The sequence below is a fragment of the Numenius arquata genome, chromosome 8 (genome assembly GCF_964106895.1).
Source record: "Numenius arquata chromosome 8, bNumArq3.hap1.1, whole genome shotgun sequence".
Lineage (NCBI taxonomy): Eukaryota > Metazoa > Chordata > Aves > Charadriiformes > Scolopacidae > Numenius > Numenius arquata.
Genome location: NC_133583.1, coordinates 13,170,818 through 13,194,902, shown reverse-complemented (window position 1 = coordinate 13,194,902; position 24,085 = coordinate 13,170,818).

Below are 24,085 nucleotides of genomic sequence, written 5' to 3'. Positions count from 1 at the left end.
GGTGTGACAGGCAGAGGTGTAACCCCTCTGAACATCACCGAACAAGTGAAGACACTCAAACAGAGCTTGCTACCTTCATTTTTTGGCATGCATCTACCTTGCTCTGCAGGTTTTCCTCTGTGTCCAACAATCTTCAAGTCACGCCTGAAGTGATCCCCAGGAAGGCAGGGTGAAGCACACGGAACCTGGAGACCTGTCCTGCTCAGGAAACCCACCACAGACTTCACAGCCAAGGTACTCACACATAAACCTGCAGTTGTTCTGGGAAACCAAGCACCCAGATTGGTCTAAATTACCTTCCACTGACATGAGACATACTTCAAAAACGCAGCTGGGAAATGAATTTCCTCTTCTGTGGCCCCTTCAACACCCATCCTTTGAAGACCTAATTTCAGTCCCAAGTAAAGGCTCTGCACTGTTCCCAAGGCTGCAGGTTAAAAAGCATATTTTGGAGGCAGTGAGTTGCCTGCCCTGGGGGGAAGCGGCAATTTGAGTTACCCTGCACCAGCCTCTCTGGATCGTTAACAGACCTGCACGGCCAGGAGGCAGAGGATGCATTGCCCCTGCCTGGGAGCACAGGGGGTTTGTGAGGCAAGGTATGGGATGAAAGCAGATATAGGCAAATCTCAGCAGGAATAGGAAGATATCCCCTGCCCTTCCCATGAGGAATAAGAAAAAATTCCTCTCCATGCTCCTTCCCTAGGTGTTGCCTTTGCTTTGTGGTACTCCCAAGGAACTTGTGTATTGCTGTTGCAAATGGTGGTGGGATTGAGGAGCAGAGAGATGACAGAACTGCAGGGTAACATGACCCTCTCCAAGACAACAACCAGCTAAAAAAAATCCCCAGGCATGCATTGCCCCTGAGATAAAAATCAGAAGACTCACCTGGACTGGATGACTAGAGAATTTGGTTAACCACCCCCCAAAATCTTTAGCTCAGCACCTCATATACTCCCCATGAAGCCCTAACTCTAATTCATGGTCTTTATTTTCAAAACCCATTACCAATGCACTTTCCATGCCAGAGTTTCATAAGAAATATGTGTTTGTATTTGCTTGAACCTTAAAAGTAAAGCTTATTCCAAATAAAGCCTCAATTCCCTTATTTTCCAGGCTCCATGACAGCAGCTGCCATTTACTTCTCCTCAGCTTCCTGCCAGCTCCTTCTGACAAACCCCAGCATATTCTTCTCCCATTTAACCTCACGTTTCCCCTCTGCCAACAACTTTCTTCCTCTTCCTACTTCAGAAGCACCTTCTCTTACCCATTTCCCAGCACACAATTCAAATGCTTCCTTAAATTAGAGGTGGGCTTGAAGAAGGAAGGTTAAATCCAGATTTTGCAATGTTTCTGTGGTGTTTGGCTCCTAGGCAGTGATTTGGGCCTGTCTCTGCTTCCAATACCCTAAATTGCATGAAGAATTTGGCCTCTGGGCATTACAGGAATGCATATAATAATTAATCACAAAAGGCTCCAAGCACCATATGTGCCAGTGATCACATTTGCACCATTTAGATTTGAAACAAGGACTTTTATGCTCGTATTTGCTTGTAAACTGCCAAGCCCCCATTTGAGACCACATACATATTGTCCTCCCATTCTGCACAGACCCCTGCCTTCAGCCAGCTCTCAGCAGGGTGGGAGCAGGGGGGAGGACACACTCATGATATAATATGCAACAGCCTGATGATTACTAATATTTCTTAATAAAAAAGCATATATAAAAAAAAAAACACTAAAAAAACACAGCCCCCAGCTCATGATTTGAATAAGGGGGAGGGAAGAAGGTGTGGGGGGGAAATTGTCTTAATTAAAATTCTCCCTTTCATCCTGGTAATTACATTTAAACAGGCAACAGCAGCAGCATCGCTGCTTGTCACCGTGCCAAAAAAAGAAATTGATTTGATCACCGGGACATCGTGTTGCATTAAATAAAATTCTTAAAAATCTGCCAGCATTTTTTTTTTAAACTGTAATTACTTCTAGAACACTGCAAAGAAGGGTGAAAACAGAGGGAAAAGAGAAGAGGAGGAGGAGGAGGAGGAGGAAGGGGACCCAGTGGCAGATAATATGCCAGTAATGATGGAAACACCTGTAAGCCAGCAGAGATCTAGCAGCTATCAGCTCTGGCTGCATTCCATATCCATTAGCTACAAGAGGCTGCTTGGGCTCCAGGAAAGGAGGGTGTTAGCTCTGACAACTGGTGAAAAGCTGATGAAAACGTACCAAAGGGGCAGTCACGGCGCTGCCATTTGATAAAGAGAAAAAAAAAAAAAAAAAAGAGAGAGGAAAGGGAGAAGGAAAAAAAAAAGCCAGGAGTAAATCAGTCTAATTAATGGCTTTGCTCATTTATCGGGGGCAAATGCTAATTATTCTTTTTAATCACTTTTCTGCCGCAGTTGCTCATTCTCTTTTTTTTTTTTTTTTTCCTGCCAGTTCTGCTTAGTGAGAGAGGCTGGTAGAAAAGCAATCCAAACCTCAGGCTTATTTATAAGGAAAGCACAAGAGAAAATGAAAGAATGGATGAAATCATCCCATGAAATCCTACCAGGCTTCTCTCCATGTAGAAAGTCCCAGCGCCCTTGCTGGTCTCCTACCTCCCTTTGTGACCTACAGGCTAAAAACCAAAATGCAGAGCAGCCCTTGACAGAGAAGCTGAAATATCCTGCAGGACAGCTTTTAACACCATCCCTTCAAACTCTGAACTCCTGGTCTCATAAACCATGTTTCTGTCCCTTATTATTCACCAACACATGCATGAACAGCTTTTGTTCATGCCAGTCTATAGGAAACAACTCTTTACTGGTAAACCCAAGAGCTTCTGGGTGTGAATATCAGTGTTTAACTTTCCTGTCTGTTGTTTTACCCACAACGTGCAGGGCTGGGCTGTCAAAAGCATGGAGCAATGTTGGTAGCACATCTCCAGACACCTCAAGAGCTTGGCTTTGCAAAGGCAGCTAATGCACCACTTTCTCAAGCCTCTTCAAGCTGGTTACCCAAAAAAGCCACTAATTACCACCATAAATCTTGTCCTCATTCATCAAGTGGTGAGAGAAACTTGGGTTTTGGTGACCAGAGAGACCATAAGCACAGGGACTAAATCTGCAAACAAATCCACAGACTTAAAACAATTCAACAAAACCAAGCAGCAAATTGTCAAGCAAAGCAAACCCAAAAACCTACACGCAGAGGCAAAAGCCAGTTTGCAAACAAATCTCAACAGAAAAAGACTCCATTCGTGGCGGTCTGTTTGGAGTAAGACACTTGATGAGCATCAGTGAAGAGGCAAAGACGAAACACAACTGTCAGACCAGACAGACATTATGCAAGCAGAGCTGCTCTACCAGCACAGCCAACACCTGAGATCCTGTTTTCCCTTACCTTTAATTTGCAGAAGGAAACAAGTTACTCACCCCAGCGAGCCAGGAGGATCCACAGAACCGCCACCCTCAGGAACAACACTACCCATGGCAGCAGATCCAAGAGGAGGACAGAGACGAGCTGTTAGAGGAAACTCTGGCTGCAGAGCAGCTCTCTTCGGTCACAGTTTAAAGGTCTCCAATAAGAATTTAATTCAACAATCCAGTTACTGCATAGTAAATCCCCTGAGTACTAGATGTGTGTCTTGATAGCTGCTAAACCTCAGTAAACAAGTCTTTAATCATCCATTGGTAATTAATTAGCAAACAAGAACTAATTGCAACTAGATAGCTTCTTAGATTCAAGACAGTTGTTTTACATTAATTAAATATAGGGGTCCATGAGTTACACAAATATATTCTAACCAATGTACACGCAGGTTTCTAAAATGCATTTGGTTCCTAATGGCAGAGTTTTACCCATGAAAATTGTTCAAAGGAAGCTAATTTCAGGGTGGTGCAAATATTGGCACCTGTGACGGGTGCGCACAAACATCAATACGCTCACCCAGCTACAAGCAGAAACACCACCAGTGGGACCACAACCAGGGGACAAGCAAGCTCAGGAAGGCAGAGCCAAGAGCCTAACACTCAGTAAAAGGTTGAAATAAACAAATGATAAATACATGAGGTATTTGTGTTCTCTACATTTGCAGTCTGTTCCATGAAAATTACTCCTTGAAAAATTGTCTGGCTTTGATGCCAGTCCTAATGGCATTAAGTGAGATTTCTGCCACCAGTTTTGAAAAGAACCAAAGCTTTTGCCCCATGAGTTTCATTTTCAGACCTGACTTTATAACTTCTTAAAAAACAAGCAAAACCTCAAAACAAGTCGAAGAGATCTTATTACAATAAGAGAAATCAAAGTCCTAATTTGGCATAGCCAGACATTTGGTGAAATCAAATAAAACCATCATGTCTCTTGCTGTCCCAGGTTGATCTGAATCGGTTTTTTAGGCTCACTAATCCTTTTGTCTGTCTTCAAAGACCCTGAAACCTTCCCCTCCCAGCTGTGCCATTCACTTGCCAGGCAACATTTACCAGCAGTTAAACATGATGCTCTTGTGGCAATTTACAGTAATGTTTTGTGAGACCTGGTAAGATGCTGGGGGTGTGACAGCGCATCCTGAGTGGGAGAGATCATGGAGTCCAGGTGGGTTACAGACAAAACCAACAGCTTGGACACTTGCAAAGAGGTTGCATTTCTGTAAGTACAGGACCAGATTCATAATCTTGCAGATTATGTGGATTTGGGGCTGATTAACACCTAGCTTTCCATTTGCTTTTCTTCTTTCTCTGTGATGGAAATTACTGATCACGGTGGCTTAGACCAGTGTCTGGGAGATGGGACCAGCAGCTACTACCTCTGATACTGCGGCCCGGCCCTTCCTGCTGTTCCCTGTATGTTGTTCACCAGGATGGACACATATCCATGAACACCCATCCACAGCTGAATTCTTTTTTGCCTTTCTAGCGCCTTACCTCCTCCCTCACCCCACTCTACACAACACCACTAAATCCACCTGGCTTTCTCTTATGCCTTCCCCTAAAGCTACAATGGCAAACTTGCCTCCCCGCCTGGAAGCTAAGGTGAACTTTGTCACCCCGGAGCTATACTGCGGTATTAGAGGAGGTTTCCCCTCTGCTTTCTTCCCCAGATTAGCACTGCAGCGTGATAAGGCTTCGTCTCCCATCCTCCGCCTCCCTGTCACATCTACTTGCATAGCTCAGATGGCTGGGGCTCCAGCACAGGAGTTCATGGGCAGGGAGATAAAAGAAAGGAAAGATGACTCCTCATTGAAGAGGTATAAAAGAGAGGAGAAGGCCGGGTAGATAAAAATTCAACAATTGTGATTTACATACACAACCGAAAACCAGCAACCAAACGGTCTGTGATCCAAGTCACAGATGCTGCAGCTCCTCGCTGCAAGGAGACTGCATCCCTTTGGCATGGCATTCCCAGACACTGTACTACGCACGGTTGCCAGATAATTTCATCCAAATGTGCAAATATGCAAAACAGATCATACAATGGTCTTGAGCTGAAACGCATTAATGACTATGACATCCTAAACTCCCCCTGCGCAGCTCAACCACCAGAACTTTGCTGTCCAGACTCCTCTGAGGGACCGGCACGCAACTCCTGCTCCATAACAGAGGAGGAGGAAGCAAAATCTATGCTGTATTGCAACCTCTTATCTGCTCGCATTTACCCATCTGACAATAGCTGGACTTGAAGGGAAGTGGAGGGAGAGAGGGTGAGATTTTTCATCTCAGCTGGCAGGCAGCAGCAGATTTCATCTCACTCAGCTGCCTCTTAGAGAAGTAACACCCCTTTTGGGCCCCTGCGTCCCCCCCAAAACACATGCACCGAGTGGGTGTTTACAAACACATCATTTATGTACACACGTCAAACACTTGCACACAGACAGCAGGTGAGGAGAGAGATTGAAAAGAGAAATATGTCTTTCTCCACATACTCTATGTTCTCCTGGTCTTTCCATTTCGTTCTGCTTTATCTATCAAAAATATATTAACCCAAAAGCCTGTTTCCATCAAAGTCTTGATTCCATGAACACTTAAAGATAAGGCTTATCTTATTACTGGTGCATTAACAACAGAAATCTAAAGGGCTACTGTCAATCATCTCCTTTTCTCTGTTTCTTTTCCCCCTCTTCTCAAAGCAGTTTGCAGCGAGCATGACTGGGACCTCACAGGGGTTCTGGTGGACACAAACACCAACAAGCACAAAAATGCCACCACTGCCCCAGTGAAAAGTACCATGGAAAGACCTGAGGGTTTGGCCAGGGCCAAGCATGCACCCACAGAAAAGAAGAGAGAGCAGCGTCAAGCAGCATCTGCTCAAACCAGGATACAGCCCATAGGAATTTCTGCAAATACATACCTCCTTCCCCTCTGGCGCAGATCCTGCCGGCAGATGATCTCAAAGCAATTTTCAAGAAGTTTGCAGAGGGGAAACGAACCACTCGAAAAAATCCAAGGTCACAAAGGTCACCCACATTTCTATTTCCATTGCACCTATTTTTTACTACAACTTCTCCATTGCCATCCTTAACTACTACTTTCTCCTGGTATCTACTCCTCTCCACATCATGTGCATAAATTTTAAATGGTTCTTATTAGGACGTTTGCATCAACTAAGGCAGCATCCAAGTGTCTTGGCAGAGACGCTTGTTTGAGGTTTTAAAATGAAGAGGTTCTAGATTACTTATGGAAAGCAGTGATCATTTTCTGCAGTGATCTTTTGGGGCAGAAAAAAATCCCCAATGGACGTGAATTCCATGCCTCTGGGGCAATTAAAATTACCACCTTAATTTTGTAGCAATGTGTTTTCTTTCCCTTGATTTTTTTTTTTTTTTTTTCTTTCTAATTAGAAGTTTTAATTCTGCAATGAGTGTCACTAAGAGCCCCGGCCAAAAACAACATGGCCTGTTCCAAAGGCCCTTTGAAAAGCTTTTATTTTTAAAAGCCAGAACAAGACAGATGATCCAAGAGTGATAAATCTAAGGTTTCCAAAAGAGCTGAGGATAGCAGGAGGGCAAAGAGACAGCTAGGGATGAACAGCACGCACAACACAGCTCCTAGTAAAAACAAACTTCCTCTCATGGACAAAGCTGTCAACTGCACATGTAGGTCTCTACACCAGAGATCCCACCAAGCCTTTCTGTATGCCAAGATGGTTGTCACAGAGTCCTGCAGGCCCGAAGCCTGATCCTTTCTAACATCAGCACCTCCTGAACTGGGCTTGCCATCTGCTTTTCCAGATGTAGGAGAAAACACAAAGTTTGAAGGTCTTTGCCACAAGGTCTGTTCCTTAAGTAATATGGGAGAGCACACACCCCCTTGTCATGAAATGGAGTTGTCCTTTTTGGAAACACGGCTCTGGGACGCTCTGTCATGTCCCTCCACTGAGACAGAACAAACACAGTGAAACCACCACATATGGTCAGTGACTTCCCAGCCATGCACGTTGGATTATTGTTACCTTCATAGGCCCAGCACAGAGAATCCACTGGTTACCACAGCCAGAGATGTTCAAGACAGTCCAGCACTGAGCCCAGGCGGGACCTGGAACCAAGGCACATGATTGCTCTACAGGAGTTTCACTGCACCTTCTGGATATATCTTTTTCAGCAACTTATCTGTTAGTTTTTCCTCAGTTCCTGAAAACATTTGGTCTTCAGGTTAAAAAAAAATAAATATATATATATATATCTATCTTACTGCAGGAGCATACTGGAGAGAAGCTGGCAATGAAAAGGATATCCAAGGATAGTGCTGGAGCTCACTTTTGGCCTTTGACATCAAGTGACCAATGTATCCTTTCTACACACACACCTATTAGTTAGGCCCATCTCATCTTTTCCCAAGGACTTCCAGTTCTTTCTTTTCCAGAGCCTAAGAGTTGCACAGTTGGATTTCCACCGCAGGGAATCAGCTTCCAAACACCCCTAAAAAGAAGTGTGATGTGTTGTGAAGGTCCTTACACTTCAGCTGTTCTCTGGCAGAAGAAGAGACCAACTCCGAAGTGGAAGAGCTCCCAGGGCACAAACCGATACCTGCTGCTTTTCTTTTAAGCTACAGGAATTTCAGCATGAAAACACCCCATCTTGACTATGGCTGCACACAACCGAACACAGACTCATAGAATCACTCAGACTGGAAAAGATACCGGGAGACCATCTAGCATCAACCTCGACTGAAAGCAAAGTCAGTTCAGGCCAGGTTACTCAGGCCTTTGTCCAGTTGGGTCTTGCAAAATAGAGATTCCAAAACTTGAAATGATAGCCTGATCCTACCTACATGACTTTCTGGACCGAAGCACTGCCTTTTCCCTCAAGTGTACTGAGCAGGAAAGGTTAAATTAAAATGTGCAAAATGGTTTTAACAGGTCACTAGTAGAAAGAGAAAAGCACCTAAGTATTTCCTTGAAGTACTGTTTGTTGTATCACAAACTTGCATTCAGGTAAACTTGTCTATAGCAGGAATCAAGTCACAGGCAGCAGCTCGAAGCAGAAACCAGGTTATATCTTATGGATGGTGGGAAAATGGAGGAATGAACTGTAGGTCACGTACAGCATGGGGACACGAAATGTTAACCAGGAGAACACATCACGTGTTTATGCATGTTAGGTGTTTATTTTTCAATCAAGTACATGTGCCCAGATCATGACAGGATGTTTGAACTGTGCACATCAGGTCTTTTACCCACTGTTTATATGAATGTCATTCACTATCAGGCCTCTGCGGAAGATAAACAGATTGAAGAGAGATGAGGGCATATCTGAGTTTTGCATTGCTTCCGCCTTTAACTCTGCTCTTGGTGCTGTAAGAAACAAAACTATTGACCAGAAGAATGTCAGAAAAAACAGGGAAGGGAGAAAAAGAACTGGTCACAAACCAGGAGGCAGAGGTAAGCACAAACCAAAGGCATCTCCCAGAACACTTAGAACTGGGCACTCAGGGCAAATTTTCTGGAGTCTGTGACAGACACAAAGTAACTTAAATTAAGACCAAAAAGACACAAGATCCACTTACCTGGCAGATAATATTCAACATGCATGCCAGACAGACTTGCTAAGGAGAGTTCAGGACATCAACTTCCTGATGTTCCAATCATTGGGCTTCTTTCCCACTCTTAACACCTCTGAAGTCTCAGAAGCCACGAAGCCAAGCAGTAGGCTTGGACCTACACATGGGGCATGGAGAGGGGCTTAAAAGCTAAAGCTAAACACAAATCAACCAAAAGTGCCTGTATAGTTTTGCTGTCCCCATTCCTACCACCCTCTTCACCACAAACCTTCACTTAGATTCTTCACACGGATTTGAGAAACAGGTATGAAAAAGGCAAGACCTTAAGCACCCACTGCTATCTCGACTAGCCAGAGAGCCCAGGGAGGGCTCTGAAATCTTCAAAACTTCTGCATTAAGTGACAGATAGCAGTAAAGCACATCCACAAATCCCTTCTGGCAAGATCTCGTACTACTTCATTCAACATGCAAGTGCTTCAGATTATTCTTTGATACAGTACAACACCATGGTCAAACTGACATAAAACAGGGTCACAAGCTTGAAGCCCGAAGTACTATTTTTTAGAGCCACTCTTGCCCCATTTTTGCAGTGGGTTATCCTTAGGTTGCACCCGCTGTTATAACCAAAAGACAATATCCAAACACATTTAGTGGTCTGTGCTCATGTGCTACCTTCCCCAGACATTTTCCCTTCCTTTTTCCTCCTGTGCAGGGAGGCCAGAGTTTATTGTGAGGAGAGATGTAGAGACTATTGTACAAACACTGAAGTATATCTTACAAACGAGAGGTTAAATTATTGTAATTTGGGGGAAAACACCCTAAATTCTGAGGACATTCACATGGTGCAATGGAGAAGTGTGCTGGACACCACCAAGGTCACTCATGCAGCTGTATGGTAGTGGCTTGGTTTGGGCCCTCAACTTTATGGTGGAGGCATGCCCATCCCACTGAAGTCAGCCATAAAACAAGTTTTCACTGTTTTAAGAGTAGGTTTAGGGCTACTGCTTCTGAAAATCCCATTCATGGGATACCACCTTTACATTCAAAAGGTAATTAGAATAATGGTTCAATCTATGTACCCAACACAGGGTGGAATGCTAAAAGGGCATTTGCAGCGTCCATTTCTACATTCAAGCTTTTAGAGCACAAATTATCTTGATTGTTATGGTAAGGTCACTCGCACTGACTAGAGGTTAAGATGAACAGAAGGCAACTGGTTTGAGGAACTCTTCCTTCACACGCGTTATTTCAATCAGACTGTTATAAAAGCTAAAAGGATGGCAGGATTATGCACAAACCACCAACCACCACAAAACTCCAATGTTACTACTGAAGAGCTCACATACCTAGACTCCAAACAAAAACAGCAAGTAACAAAACAACAGCGTTTAGTAACAAAATATAGTCTTCAAGACTGTGAGAAACAGCAACTCGCTGGCTGTACCAGAGAGCTCTATTGATGTAAACAGTAGGTGGAACAGAGAAGCAGCAATGATAGGGTAAAGTTATATTCTTCTGCATAGAACTGATGAATCTACCAGTCAAGTATCCGCAAACTTGGCGTGGAAAGACCACTTCCCTTGCATTCGGAGTAGTATCGTGCATTTCCCTTCAGACTGATACCATCAAAGCTCAGCGTACTTCCTGTGTGGCACACTGTCCCTTGGCCGAAGCGTTGTCTCTTTTAAAAAGTGAAAACCATCAAATTCTATGTGTTTTCACATGAATCATCCATAAACCCACGTTTGAGGTGCAATTCAGTCTTGTTGTACTATGAGGACAAGGACACACATACCCCTACTTTCTGCTTCATGAACGGCCAGAGCATCAAGGCATCCTTTTAGCAATCACATTTACTGTAAGATAATACTATAGGACAGTGTGGATTTGAGCCTCTTCAGGGTGCGTGAGGGGGTAGTAAGATGTTGCTTAAGGCATTAATCCACGGGCATAGTTGAAAGGGTGGACACTACAGTAGATTATTGTCCCCGTTTGTCTTTGGGAGTGGTAATTTACAATCCCCGAGGCAATCCCCGAGGCTTTGGAATGAAGACTTTCAGATGCACACACCCCTGGTCGCTATCTGGGGCCCACACCTGCACCATATATTATTCCCCATTCCTAGTAGCACCCTCAGATGAACCCCAATCCTCATTTAATGGGTTGCACTCAGTGTATTTCCCACTGGTGGCCCCTGAAAGGCAACCTTGTGTTGCTGCTCCTCCTTGGTACAGCAGCTGCAGGGTAAAAGTACCCAGTCCTAGTTTCAAGCTTTTTGTTTCAGAGTCTCATCATTTCCCATCACGAGCTGGGGAGGGGGGGGGGGACATAAAGGCCGTCAGTCTGTCTGCAGAACAGGCTGGCTCTGTTTGCCCCATGCCCCAGCGAACAGAGGTTGTCGACTTTTAATGGAGCACTCAGGTTTCCGCCGATGCCAGCTGCAGATAGAACGGCCCAGCGGCAAACAAATTCAGGTCCCCGGGGGCCGCTCAGATTCTCCTCTTATTTGTTAGTTTACCTGTAAAATACAGTTGGGCTAATTCCTGCTTGCGTGGTTGCAAAGATATGTTTCCCTCCTCTTTTGAGTTAGTAGGGGAAAAAAAATGAGCAAGTGCGGTGAGGCTAATGGAGTAAGAGAGCATTTCCCATGGCTTAGGCAATAGCAAACGTTTTCTGCTGGGGATTGTCTGCCTAACACCCCACGCAGAGGTGAAGTTGTGCAGCACTTTGTAATAACTAAGACCTATTCATTACACACAAAGGTGCAGAAGGCGTCCTAATATCTACATGTTCAGATGGGCTTAAATCCAATAGCTCCTCATGACATCAGCTGTTGAATTTATTATATGCTTATTACAAGGCCAAGAAAGGAGAAGGAATTATCAGCAAATGTCTTATTTGATTTTTAAATATTAACAAAAGCATTTTAATCACACCTGCAAGCATCATGTTACTGAAATGGCCCAGAATACTCACCTGCAAATTCAAATCCCCACTTGAATGAAAAAGAGCCCTAACATCTCCTCAGAATCTTTTGAGGACTCATCCTTGTCACCAAATTGTTGTTCAACTCGGTTGCAAAACTTGCTGCTTTTCAGCCCCAAAAGACATGCACGCTGTGATTTAGACATGAGCAGTAAGAGAGAGGCTGCACCACTGAAACTGGATCCAGTCTGGGTTTGGATGCTTGGCACTGGGGTGTTTGACGACAGCACTGACTTAGGGCTGTGACTGCAGAATACTTTAATGAGAAAATCACAGAATCATAGAATCATCCAGGTTGGAAGAGACCCTTGGGATCATCGAGTCCAACCATCTACCCTACACTACAAAGTTCTTCCCTATATCATATCCCCCGACACCACATCTAAACGTCTCTTAAACACATCCAGGGATGGTGACTCAACCACCTCCCTGGGCAGCCTATTCCAATGCCCGACCACTCTTTCTGTGAAAAGTCAAGGCTGTGAAGACTGAGTCTTGCAGGTCAAGACTAAAATGCACCTACAGAACCAGGAAAACTTGCACATCACCTGCTTACAGCATATTTTACACTAAGCAGTCCACATTCCTGAGCATCCTCTGACACATTAAAAAAAAATTTGACTTTTCTCTGAAAAACAGATTCTAGTAAAAAACAGAAATGAACACATGCCTTGTGGACAGGAGGTTCCACACAGGTCCAGTTTTGCAGCTGAAGCCAAATGAAAGCAGAGTGAAAAACTCTGAAAACATCACGTAGAATACAGCTGCACATAGCTCAGTTTAGAAAAAACTTTTGATGCTTTTCCACAAGACAGTGGCATAAGCAAGCCAGGGAAAAATCACCTAGAGAAACTCATTATAGACCGAGCATGACACTGTTTGGAGAACATTAAGAGAATAGTTATCAATGGTACGCTGCTTGGGAGGATATATTAAGCATGGTTCAGAGAGGTGCGTCCTCGAGCTAATTCTATTCAATATTTTCATTAATGATCTCCATGACTGGAGAGATCAGGTGGGAAATGAGTATGCTGGAGAAAAGGACTGGAATTTAAGTAATCCCAGCAAACTGGGGAAGTAGTCTGAAAAAAATAGGAAGCTATTTAATAGGGGACATAGAAATGCATTAGTACAGAATGGAAAATGCAAGCCCATATAACAGACCTATAGAGAGGCATCATGACACTGAGCTCGCACATTAAACTTCAGGCAATAAACTGATTCTGCAAAACCCACAGATGGGGAAGCACAAATAGGGAGATGGCCTGAGACACACCCAAGGTTAAAATCCTATTTTATTCAGTCAGTACTCGCGAGGCCTTTAGCTAAAGAACTGCCTAGTTGAGAGAAACGTGTTTAAGGAAAGACATTGACCATTTGGAGAAACTCAGGAAGACAGAAACTATTCCAGATCTGGGAAACATATCTCCCCAAGGGGAGAGACTGTACAAACTAAGAACATTTAGTCCAGAGGAAAGAAGACTGAGCATGGATGTGATCGGTCTTCAAGTACATAAGAGAGTGTTGCAAAGAGAAAAGGAATAGTCTGTTTTCTCTACCACAGTGGATGGGGATTAAGGAAAAAAAAAAAAAAAAAAAAAGGCTTACACTGCAACATGAAAGATTCAAGTAAGATACTGGGAAGACAGAACCTGTTCCCTCTCCCTCCCAAACAACCCTAATGATAGTAAAGTCCTGTGACAGCTAGTGACAAAATCGCTAAAAACAAGTTAGCTGGACACCTGAAAAGAGCTGATACATAGAGCTGATCCTTCTTTTGGGCAGGGAGAGGGACAAGATGACCTTAGGATTCCCCTCACGAAGTGATAGCCCCTGTCAGTCTATATACATCTAACAGATGACAACTTCTTATGGAAAAGGCACAAAGAGATGCTTATCAATGACAGATTCAGAAGACATCTTGCTAACCGACAGGACAAAAGAGGGTTTACTTTCTTAATACCTTTATATTGATCCTAAATTGGACACAGTTGGTCTGAGACTCATTGAGAAGTTTTAAAACAACAACTGCTTCTCTTTTGAACATCACTGCTAAGTTCACAAGGATTCCAAGGAATAAATGGAGATGTCAGACTGGAAGCTCAATAGATGCTACTTTCCACCCGATCTGGTGCAATCTTAGAATGAGACAGAGCTCTTCCTCTTAACACACAAACATCCCGAGGGGGAATGGATGCCACCCTGCTGCACTGTAACTTCTTGTGCTGTTGCTGGCCATCCCTCTGAGAAAGGCTGCACACCTGTGGTTTAAGTGAAGAGCTTCTCCTACCTCATACAGTGCAGCCACTTACCTGGATTCGATATTTTGAGCTCAGAGTGACAGAAATGCTGGTACTGCCAGCACAAACAGCCAGATTAGCCACAAAGAGGAAGACACCTAACTTGCAAGCCAGGAGCCACAGGCTGTTTACACCACAGCATCCCAGCCATAAATGTTTAATTAAATTAGCCTTTCTTCACTCATGGCATATTTTCTATATCACTGCTCATTTTCGACTTGTTGCAAAGCCTCTCCTGATGTTCCCTTTTTAAGGCACTGAAACGCTGGGCTGGGATGTTACTGCAATGGGCAGAAGCCAGGAGTAGCCTAGTGCAGAATAGTAATGCTGGGTTTGCTCAACCACTGCTCAAGAGTTGCCTGGCTCAGGATGCAGGATACCTGCAAAAGTCCTTCCAGGAAAAACTTATTCCACAGTGCTCTCTGACAGTGCTAGCTTAAAATTCAGATGAATAATGAAAACTTTAGTTTTCCCAATTTAAAACAGAAGCTGCTTTTCCAATCAGGTGAAGAACACAAGAACTTGTGTTGATGTTCCAGCCAATTTTATGAGCAACTTTGGACATGAACTGCTCAGCAAAAAGGGGAGAGGCTCAGTAACATTCAGTAATTATCAACTGTTGATTCAGATTTTTTTATTGCATGGCAAAAAACCCCACAACAGGAACGTGCTTCTGAATGGCCAAGTCCACTAAATGGACAATCAGCAGAAAGAGACTGTTAAAATGCTTTGTTGCATTATTGACAGCATTATTAAATGATTCACACATTAACAGAAATACATGTCTTAACTGCAGTCAGTTACTAATGTTATCAATTTCTTGAAAACAGAAGTTAACAATTCTCCTGGGAATTACAGACCAGTGTGAGCTTACTTCAATGCCAGGTAAAACCATGAGGCAATAATCAAAACCAGGCTGGCTAATCATCCAGATAAACCCAAGGATTTATGAATGTGTGTGGATAATTCCAATATAGTGGGGATGCCCAATTTTCCTTTGCTTTTTTTGATCCTTAATGAATCATGTTTATCAAAGACCTTCTGCAAAAAAAAGCAAAGAAAGAAAAGGACAGAAATAAAATAGAGTCTCGGTTTAACCAAATGAAAGATTAAAAGAGTGCTAAAAAACTCCATGTTAACCTCAGCATTGCTTAACTTTGCTGACCTTCCAGAAAGGGAAGAACTACACAACTGGGGGAGATTTGCAAACAGCCCAAAATTAATTTAGCTGGCAGGAGGAGGAAGAACTTAAGTATCACCAAAGCTGGGTTGAAATTGAGTATTGACAAGTGAAAGGTAACCACAAAGCATGTATAAATTGAACTACACCAAGACATTAACAGAAGCATCCAAGATAAAAGATTCGGGCATCACTGCACAGCTCAATAGCACAGGGACCCTGGCACAGCAGGGCTCTGGGGGACTGATGCTTAAGAAAAGGGACAGATATTACCAAAATTATTAAAATGCCACTGATCAATCTTCATTTTGAAAAGCATATTGATTTAATAAAACCATTAGAAGCATGGATAGTTTTCTATACCAACAGAGGTTGTGAAGATTTGCACTTCCAAAGACAGATGACATCTGACAAAGGTAAACAAACTAACAGCAAGGAAGGAAAATCGTGATCTGTTCCAGCAGAACATGACATCAACTGAAAATAGCAAATCAAAATTGAAGTTTCATAATTAGCTTGTGGGTTAGAGTGCCACAAGATATCTTGGAAAATGCATTTCAGCAATTTTTAAAATGACTGGGTATTTGTCAGGAAAACCCACATTTACACTAGACAGAACAAAAATACGCATCTTCAGGCTCAAAGGACACAAGATACCCAGCAAGTGTGAGGAGTCTGGGGAAACAGTTGCCTTACAAATAGATTATTCCATAATTATCCAATAGCAGAAGTTTTTGTACTTTCCAAGAGCGTGATGCTGGAAACATTAAATGCTAATGTTTTAGAATCTATCCCTATCTTTCCACAAATCTGCCTTATAGCAGAAGAAAAGTGAGGTAAGGGAGCTTGAGCAACTCAACACACGAGCCTTCAAGGCTCCCTCACACTCAGCAACGTGATGCGCATGGTGTGTTATAGACAGCTGAGACCAGCAGATCAAAGATGGTGAATACTCTTCAAGGCAGCTCTCTTCCACAATACTAGACTGAAAACAGGAGCTGCAGGAAGTGCCAACATCATAACTGACCTCCAAAGGCAGGGACAGGGAGCACTCCTCCACTAGCAGCATCCCAACTTGGAGTAAGCAGACACAGGGGCAAGGCTGATCCAGCACCCCATGGTGAAATCCTCCAACAATTCACCTATTTGTCATTCAGTTTTGAGACTTTGTCTTTTCATCCTGTGTATGATCAGTGCATCTGTAGATCTCCTCTAAACTCAGATCCCTGGGAACAGACAAAGTCTGATCAGGAAGATGAACGCTGCCTTGAAGAACATTTTCTGATGATCTGACTCAAAAAGCAAAACATACCTGCAGGCGGAAGGGTGCGAGCTAATCCCTGTTGTGCTACAGCCCTACAGAGACAGCTGATCCTCCTGCAATTCCGAGCTGCCAGTCAAAGCTTTAACATCTTAATACACAGCATGCTCTAATTAAAATTTGTAATTAAGCGGGGGGGAAAAAACACTAACCAGCAAAACTAACGTTGCAAATTAGCAAGCCTTATGTACAAACTGAAGGTGGTCTTTATGGCTCCTTCATATATCATATTAAAGCTAGCATTTTAAGCAAGCAATTCCATACAAAGTTACCATGAGTTCACTTATGCCCATTTTAGCAGTGGGAGACAAGTAGCATTTCTTAGACAAGCCTCTTTTGTTAGGGTGCAAGGTACGCACAGACAACCCATCTTATCATCTGCCTTTGGAAGACAGACCAAATCAAAAAGTATCAATGAAAAAATAGACAAGTTCTGTCTGCATCGCCTCAGTGAAGGATGAAGTTATCTCAGACTTTCTCTTATTTTTGTCCCAGGAAAGAAAGGAAATTTCCTCAGGAGTCTGGACTAACTACCCTCAAGGGTTGTAACTGCAGGCTCGGGCATGGCCTTCAGATGGTAGGCGAGTGAAATGCGGGAAGACAAGCAGCAGGAGCTACAGTCTGAAGATTCAGCTCCACCCCTGCAACATCCCACATGTGACAGTGCACAACTCACTACACTCATTCTTCCAATTCTGTACCCATCCAAAGGGCATGGATTTACCGCAGCAAACGTATCAGTGAGAGTGAATTGTACATAACATTTTTTAAATACATCAAGGGCAAAAATTGTCGAATACTGTCAGCACTTGGAATTGATAAATCAAAATGCTTTGCAGAGAGCTTTTCCCAATACTGATCTTGCATCAACTTCAATTTTAAAATAAATCATTACGCTAAAAAACTGTGATGCTTAAACATTCATATACCTGTTAGAACAACAGAATTAAATTACTAAATAAATGTGTGCTCAGATATAGTTATTACCACAGTTCTAGGCCTCTACAGTCACGTTTCAGCCTAAACCCATGCTTCTCATCCAGTTTTGTGTTCCCGACAGCCCTATTTCCATTCCAAACTGGCAAACCTCTATGCTTTTCCACTGTTCTAAACCCGGATGTCTCCCTGAAACTCCCCGTCATGCCATGCTTTGCCAGATGGCAAATGAGATTTACAACTCAACTTAGAACTGGATGGAGACCAAATTGTCCGCTTACTCAGTGGGGCTGTAAGCACAGATCAATGCTCAGAGTTAAAAACAAAACAAAAAACCCCACACTGAGGTATAAAGTGACTTGGATTTCTCTCCAAACAAAATGTGTCTCCTGTCAGAGCCCCCCAACTACGTTTTTAAAAAGGCAAGATGACATAACATCGTCCCTTCCTTCCCTTCTACATGCGTTAACAATTGAAACCTACCTTAGTTCACCTAAGAGAGAAACAAGAAAGATGCACATGAGAAATCACATCTTGTGCTCTATCACACTCAAGCTACGCAACTTTGCCCTGATGCCAGTGCTCTGTTAACGCCATCCCACCTCTCCCTTCAGCCGCAACAGGGTACATTTGTGAAGGAAATCAGCCAACAGCCTGACACCCCTCATCCTTCTTGTATCTTAAGATGCAAAATGAAGAGAAGAAAGCTTCCAGTGAGACTTCCTAACTAGTCCAACATTTCAAATCTCTTCCATGGAGTATAATACTCTACAATAATCTTTGTCAGGAAGCACCTGAGGATGAGACTTAAACACAGGTTTTGATGCACTCGATGAAACTCAATTATTGTCTCACTCTCAAATTACAACTACATCATACACAGAACATAAACCCTACATCTAAATCTCAAGGTATGAAAAAATTCAGTTAAAGAAAATAAAAGCATGCTTCCTTACCCTCCTGCATGAGCTGCATTCTGCTTTCCCTGCACGTGCGCTCCCCATGCAAAGGTCACTTTTGACAGTAAGTGTCCTGGTGAGCCATGCACACGTTACAGGTCACTCAAGCACCCTCTCCCTCCTTTCCCAATACCTCAGCACAAGGGGTTAAGCGTACAGACAGGACCAACTCTCAGATTCTTTCAATACAAAGAATGCAGACCTGACTCTACGTGGCAAGGAATTCCAGAAGAATCAGACAAAATCAAGTGGGTAACAGAGGCAAACAAGCTTCAAAACAGATAAATACAAATTAATGCACGTAGGCAAAAAAAATAGACGATGCTGAGCTTAGAATTGGCAGTTGCAACTCAGGAAAGAGATTTTGGAGTATTCAGTTGATTCTCTACAGTCATTGGCTCAGCATGTGGTGAAAACCAAGAACTCAATCACCAGAAAGGATATTGTTGGCACGACAGAAACCATTTCTATGCTACAATATAAAACTGGGTACTTCTTATGTTCTGCAGTAGTAAGAAAGGATGGGAAGTTACGGAACACATGTAGGAAATGAAAACATCTCAGATGCCCGGATTTTAGGGGGAAGTAATTTTGGTTATTTCTGATTCCTGCTCAGTAAGTACTTTTTCTTGCTTCAAACGATTATCTCTAGATAATCTGTTTCCATTTCTAATGTTTTCATAGACAGTATGATTCACATTCTGCAGAAAAGAAAATCACATGCACATTGATGCAGGTGGGCACCACTACAGATAACCTTTGAGTAACCTGACATTGTCTAGAAGAGCTTCTGAAAGATGTTGATCTTTCCAGGTAATAAAACAGAGGGTGCAGAATTCAACTTAGCTTTGGTTAAAGTGAAGCTAAAGGAAAAAAAACTAGATGATGGATTACTTGCTCTAGCTGAAAGGAAGAAATATAGGCAAAAACACTGTGTGGGGTCTAAGTTTCAGCTTGTCCTTATGGAATGCTGTTTTGAGAATGAATTCACCATGAGGGCACGGATTACTCCTAATTGTCAGACTGAAGTTATAGGCACTAAAATATCAGTTTTCACAGACGAGGAGTATAAAAGAACTGGTTCCTACACGTCTGAATGGGGGCCATATACAGACTAATAAAAGCAATTTTGCGGTCCAAGGAGGATGGAGTCTTTCTGATTGACATGAATGAGGCCCTTGAGAAATCTAAGAATGAGCAACCAAAACACAAAGACTGCCTGACTTCCAATCAAAGAAAAGGAGAAGAAATTGATCTAAACAGAACCTTCTAGAGCTAATGAACAGTCTAGATTTCTTAAAGGATCATAAGTAATCAGATCAGTTCAGCGAAAATGCCAATGTAACAGCGCTAGCAGGCACCTCAGTCACTACCAGGGTTTTTTAGTTTAGCAACTCTTGATCCAGACCTCAAATCCAGACCTCATTACCTTTTGGTTAAGAAACATGAACTAGAACAGGCAAGGGCTCAATAGCCAAAAAGATGATCAGGGTTTTAAGAATGAGCCTTGGAGTGCAGGGTAAGGCTCAGATTTGTCAAAGATCTTGCAGGGTTTTTCTGATTCTGTTTGATTGGTTCCCTTCACAGCTGATCCTGAGCACGAGCTCCAACAAGAAAAGAATGAGATGGGATGGGATTCCCTCTCCTGTCATTTATTAGGAAAACCAAACACACAGCAGAAACCTGCGGCTCTTAGACAAAGGGTCCCTTACAGCATTCATTTTTGACAAGCAACAGTCACCTTGAGGGGGAAGAAAAAGAAAATTTCATTCTTGCAGACTACTTATACCATCCTGGAAACAGACACACAAATAAAAATTAAGAACTTTAATACTTACTATGAAATGGAAAACTCATTCTTATCCTAAACCCTGAAAGTCCAGTAACAACTGGAATTAAAGCCAGTGCTGCATGCACAGCAGCAGATGTGGAAAAGTCTCTATATTCTGGCCTTGACAATAGGAAATAAGCAGTTCCATGGTACTCCTTCTCCTCTTACGTTGTGTATATGGCGGAGCTACAACCCTATCAAATTATGCTTTTAATCTGGTTTTGTACAGAACAGTAGGAGAATTTGTGGGGAATCCCAGAAGACTGCTCCCCTTTCTCCAATATCTTGCTTAAACACAAACTCCCCAAACCCTTTAGTTCCTTCTGGATGTCCATCACCCAGCAAGACTGGCCTCCCTGTGGGCTGAAATCATACGGTTCTCCCTCTCCCAGGCTCAGCAGGTTAGGCTCCCTGTGCAAGGCTTTATCTTAAAATTATTCTATTTATATACTCGGTAAGTTCATTTAAAACTCACATGTTCGTAAACAAAGAGCTTTTCAGCTCACCGTGAACATTAAAATAAAAGGAAAACACAGAGTTTTTAAAACTGCTAATAACTAACACTCCTCTGCTGCCTTTCATCCTTCACTTCTCAAGATCCCAGAGCACTTTACAGATGTAAATACAGAGCTGCTCTCCCAGCAGTGACAGCAGACAGTCCTGGGGTGGAACATGGCTGCTCCAGGACATCACTGCATCATTACAGCTCCTCATCCTGCTGGGCTCTCACTTTTGCTCTGCCACCCTGTGGCTGTTCAACTGCACAGCTCCAACGAGCAAGTAAAGTGCCTACTGCCCAGGAAGAGATGCCTCGTACACGCCAAGAACTCCACCAGCAGGTTTGGCTCATTTTTCCATAGTCAGGTACTTGCAACCAATTAACACACTTGGTAGGAAGTGAGGAAAAGGGCTATTTTCAACTGAGCCTCCCCAGGAAACACACCCAGAGAGGACACTGGTACTTCTGGGTCTGGTCAACAGAGTGGAGTTAACGGCTCTGTCCCAGCCATCAAATGCACGGTAGTTTTAAATAGAAACTGTTCTTTAAGAGATGGGTTGCAAGCTTGATTCAAAATCTCCATTATCAATGCCAGCGCGTACCCCATTTTCAGGTGGGGAGATTCAGTTTTGATTCCAAGTCAAGGATGCCACCTACTGAATCCTTGCTACCACGATCGCACGCTTTGACCCTCACGGCTCAAGACCTCTGGCAAGATCATAAGCCAGACTGCAGTCCCAAAATAAATTCCAAGGAAAAGCAGAAAACAGGCTTGAAAAAACAAAGCTTTTTCTCCCTGCTCCTCTCCCCACAACCCGAAGATGTATTACTCACTGAACATCTGCACAGCCATAATAATTTCTAGTTTTGCAACACTGACAACCTTAGCAGTATTAAAAAACCTCCTTACATCTTTATTCCATTTTGGATTCATTATAACACAGCCTGACAATATATGCTGGTACAGTACATTCTGCAACATTTAACCCCTGTTCCCTGTTGCCGTTCTTAACTTCACGGCTTAATGACACAGAGTCAGTAGATCACAATATGACCCTGTTAATATTTTTTTAATGCCATTTTTACAAATTACAGCATAATGCACTGATTACGAGGATGAAAGGAAAGTCTCTACGTCTGTCTGGAAACCAAATAAAAGAATGTTTGAACATCTGTTCATCCTACAAATGTCTTTAAAAGCTTTGATTTTCCCATAATCATTTTGTTCCACCATTTCACCCTTTTTCGAATGTGTATCCAACAGCCTCAGGACAGCAGCCAGAGATCTGCAGTAATAGCACATTATAATCAAAGTTCTCCAGCACACTTAAATTCTCCTTTTGGAATTAAAAATGGGAAAAAAAACCCACACAAACCCAAACCCCAGTCTTCAACAGATACCTCTCCAGCTGTCCCTGTCCTACACAGACCTCTGCTAGGGGAGCAAAATGAAAGGATGGCGCTTTATATAGAGGATTACAAAGCACAAGGACAGGATACAGGATGCCTCACATGAGGCACCGCACACGCCGGGTCACCAGAGGCTGCCCATGAGACCTCTGCCCAAGTCACAGCCTACATGCCTGAACCAGGCAGTTACTCACTACAAGCTGGAGCTGGTGTAAGCTGCAGGGCAAGAGCCTTCCCTGCATCCTGCTGGGCTCCCAGCACCGGCCATGGGAGCCCTGCCAGCACCCAGATTTACACCTCCTTCTCCAGAGGCGAGAACAGAGCCAGAACAAGGAGAAGCAATGAGCAAAGATGAGAAATACGAGCACTGAGGAGATGGTTAAGTCTTGGACTGAGAGGACAGAGGAAAGATCCTGAGTTAGTATGCTAGTCTGGAAATGAGACAGAAGATAGGGGGAAAGATTTTAAAAAGTGTATTACAGGAGACCGGACGAAAAGGGGGTGGAGGTCCAACTCTGGAAGCTGTTGCTGCTCCCTCCCTTGGAGTATCCCAAGCAAATAAGCCATGGGATACTCAGCACTAGAAGACCTTTCAGCCAAGCAAAGGGCTGAGAAACTAAGTATTCAGGACTAATGAATTTCCAAACAGATTAAGTTCCATAACAACTGACTCACTGATCCTACTATGGGCAATCCAGTGCAGAGGGGAAAACATTAATCAGATAGTGCTCTGTAAATACACACACCACCATTTACACTGACAGCCTCCTCTCCAGAACTCTTCAAAAATGCCTTAGAAATGAGAAAGACAAAAACCTGTAAGCGCAAGGCTAACAACTCTGGAGCAGCCAACAACGTCCTACAGCAGGACACCTCTCCTGATGACTGCCCTTTTCTTTCCAAAACGCCAAGTAGAGTTGGCAGAATTTAGCGACCCACTTAAAATTTGGCAAGGACATTAGAACTATACAGATAAAAATGTAATTTTCTTAATAATTCACTTTTGATTATATTTTCTAATGAGAAGTTTTTTTTAATACCAATAACTCTTCGACTAACCTGGGATGGTAATAATGGCATTCCTTCTATGCCATCTGTTTCTCTAGCTTCCATCACTGCAGCATCTTAAGCCGAGGTAACAGTGCAGGGTACAAAACAGGATTTGATAAAGGCTTAAAAGAAAGATAACATAAATATTCTTTCTAAAGACTGCCTTTGGGGGTGTCTGGGAAGAGGAGAGAAATGGGGAAGGAGAGGTGACATGGGTGTGAAATGCATTTTTTTCATTATAGAAGGATACATTTTCCAGCAAGGCTGGCAGCACAAGTCACATTAAGCCATAGCTGAAGTTGCCTGCCTAATTCCTCTGGGATCACACTGAAAGCACACCCCATAATCTTAAGGGATGTGCTAAAGCTTTGCTGGGACTCACTCAGCAGAAACTGTTTGGGATTATTCCACAAAGCACTAATTCTGTTCTGATTTAAAGGGGCACCATCAACCTAGTTTAGATACCAGAATTGCCCTCTCTCAACAACTGTCCAGCTGTAAATATCCTCTCAATAGCTGATATTTTTGCCATTTTTATCCACTTTGGTTACCTGGAAATTAAAAAGAAAAGAAAAAGACTGAAAGAAACAGGATCATGTGAGCACGGTGGACTCACACCCATCAATGGATAGTTGATTAATA